The 3112-nt window shown below is 47.8% G+C and overlaps 1 long non-coding RNA gene across 1 annotated transcript; it reads left to right on the top strand.

Annotated features, from left to right (window-relative positions):
- The first annotated feature begins 220 nt into the window (after window positions 1–220).
- LOC109431262 (uncharacterized) lies at window positions 221–1895 on the top strand. Its single transcript, XR_003898281.2, has 4 exons — window positions 221–899; window positions 960–1061; window positions 1120–1234; window positions 1294–1895. It is a non-coding gene; the product is annotated as an uncharacterized LOC109431262 (long non-coding RNA).
- Window positions 1896–3112: the final 1217 nt, after the last annotated feature.

Below are 3112 nucleotides of genomic sequence, written 5' to 3'. Positions count from 1 at the left end.
GATATTGCTAATTAAGAGATAACTTTCCGTTTTACTGTAGAACGAAAAGCTACCGCAGCTGTCAGACTACTGATTTTTATTGATGTATCATCGATCTACCTTAGCGATGCCTTGGATACGACGCCGATGATCATTGTTTGTTGTTGGTTTTCAGTTCAATTTGCCTTACAAGCATGCTTTGATTTGGCCTTCAGTTTCAATGATAGGATAATTTTCAAGCCTGCGGTAGGACTTTGACAGTTGCGGTAGAACTCGGCGGCTACCGCAGAGTGAAAATTTTTCTAAAAATCCGCAATATTGCACTGAAAAAAGTTTTCACGTTGTTTTCATCTGATTTTCACATGGACTGTATGTTACGTTTAATATGTTATGCAGGAAAAAATACATGTAGGCATTAGCGATAAGGGTAGAAACGAAAATATGATTCGCTCAGTGTAGTATTTTCGAACACTAACGGTCGATTCGAATGCGCCGCCAACACAACCATCTGCTGCTGTCAGACATCGGGCAACACCGCTACTGACACGAGTGCAACTGTTCGGTCGGGGTAGGCGCGGATCTGGAAAAAAGAAAGTTCAACCATTCCCGTTCTATCTTCAGCCCGGCACGTTAGCTGGTTCTCGCAATCAAGTTTGTGTTAGATTGTGCAGTTGTGAAACCGCGTGGTGATTTGGAATCCAGGAATAATTCGTTCTGGCGGGACCGCCAGAAAAACGGGACGCCGGAAAAGCTGCTAATTGCGGGCAAAGAAGAACGGATTCGGCGAAGTGCTTCTCACCGTATTTCAAGTCGACGTCACACACATCCGTCGAAAAGGAACGACGAGGAACCAAGGGAACGGAGCGACATCCAAAAGTCAGACACGATTGCCGAAACAAATAACGGGATTCGACGCTCAGGTAATTCAGAGGGAAAAATCACGATCAAAGGTTACCTAACCTGGAAATCGAATCCCACAGGTTCCGTTTGGTTCACGTCGTGGTTAACAGATTACGGAATTGACCAGAAATCAGCCGATCGTCGTTGGCTAAGGACGGGTGAGCGGAAGCCGTAGGCGACAGGTAATTAGCCTTCCAGTGGTCAGCAGCTAGTTATTATAATCCCGTTATCAATCCCTAGATTGCTACCCGCACCCTAACCTATATCATCCACGAGGACTGAGGAGCGCCCAGCTAAAATCAGCCAAGACCATCGTCGGGATAGTCTGCAGTCAAACAAAGGACCCCACCACAGGGTAGGTTAAAAGTGGATAATCGGTTCTCTCCGAAATTAACAAACGCTAATATCCCCCAGGGTTCTTTTATATGGTGCCATCATCTCCTCGGGTCGGTGATTCCGATTTGAGCAAGCTCGAGTCGAGGAAGCCTCTCCGGCGAATCGGTTCCCGTGGTGCCGGGAAACAGCGAGAGCGGCTAACGGAGGCGATCGAGATCGATTGAACCCGCTCAATTCGTGAGGCCGAACCACGAAGCTTTCGCCGTAGACCGAGATTCGGACCTGGCCACCCGCGCAGGTAACGGACGCAGGTCGATCGTTGAAGAAAAGGTGAGCCAAATTCCGGCCGGCTAAACCACGAAGGAGGGAGGCGAGATTCCACCGTGAAGGCAGGACAGGAAGTAAGGGACGACAAGGGCCAGCGGTGTCCAACGACCGGGAAAGGCGCAAGCGTGGCCGGAGGTGCCGGTTGCCACCGGAGCCAAACAACCCCTTCACAGCGAAATGGAACGGAGTCAAGTTGGCGGTGCCGTGAGTACCGATATCATTTAGATGCATAAGAGAACCAAATGTTAGCATGTAAGAGCAGACAGTACTGTCGTTAGGAGATAGGGGCCAATAGGCCAATAGCCAGACCAATGGTACCAGTTTGATGAGCCTAAATAGACATGTAAAATGAATTTTGCCATTTAGTTGTTTTGTTGGAGCATTAGCCCTTTGGTGTTTGGGACCCTTTTAGTCGATTTTGGTAATTTTGCTCTACCAGGCTGGGATTCTGCAACATGTATCCATACGCGTATCCATTGAATTCTATGGGAATATCACATAGATTTTGCGAAGTTATGTGATTTTCCAATAGAAGTTATGTGATTTCCTAATGTTTTCCATATACCGTATAGATTTCATGTGAAATTTCCGAAGAAATTTTCATCGGAAAATCCAATAACAGTTATATAGCCAAACTAATGGAAATTTTCCATGTGATATGTGATTTATTTTTTCAGTGTGGTTCTACGAATCTGCCGGAATGGGTTTGCGGTGCCAACCAGATTGTACATGGAGAGTGTGATTATTTTTGGAAAACGATGTTATCGGGTGAAATTATGTTAAAAATGGATACATCACCTGAATTAACGTGCCTGGATATTACAAAATTATTTGCTGTGTAGTTGGATTCCTAAGCCGTGCATATGACGGGCATTGCGCCGCCAAGGCGATCGCTACCCAGAAATGGGTGCAAACCGGTATACTGGTGGTGTCCAGAATTCGCAGAACTCCGCACATCCTGCCTAAGTGGAGGGTGCAGTGAGCTCGCACCGATTAGGGTAGAATGGAACGAAGTGAGGCCTGCAGGGCGGCTGAACTGGCAAAGGACTAAGCGATTGAGGCACGTATGCGGGCGTACTTCGAAAATTTCTGCCAGGCAGCTAACACGACCCCTTGATCACCCCTACAGAGTAGTCATGACCAAAACGAAGGGTGCGTTAGCACCTGCAAAACGCTCCCCCGCAATACTGCAGAAGATCGTGGAAACGCTATTCCCACGATACGTTACAAGATCATGTGCCCCCGTCCCCTATGGCCAAACTGGCCATTTCGAGGTCGCCCCGGTGACGAACGACGAACTCATTGCTGGAGCGTAGTTGCTTAAGTTAAACAAGGCTCCGTTCTGGATGGTATCCCGACAGTAGCCATCAAGACGGTCATCGAGGCTAGGCTTGACATGTTCAGAATGGCTATGCAGATGTGCCTAGACAGAGGTGAATTTCCGAAGAGGTGGAAAAGGCACTTGGCGACCAGTCGGCATACAGACTTATGTATCTGCCTTCTGGACACCGGGGGAAACTGTTGGCTGATGGTCTATACCGAGAAATCTGATGATTATGGCCTCTCGGAT

This window comes from Aedes albopictus, chromosome 2 (genome assembly GCF_035046485.1).
Source record: "Aedes albopictus strain Foshan chromosome 2, AalbF5, whole genome shotgun sequence".
NCBI classification, from domain to species: Eukaryota; Metazoa; Arthropoda; class Insecta; order Diptera; family Culicidae; genus Aedes; species Aedes albopictus.
Note: the sequence above shows the minus strand (reverse complement) of the source record. Positions and strands in the feature narration are given on the sequence as shown.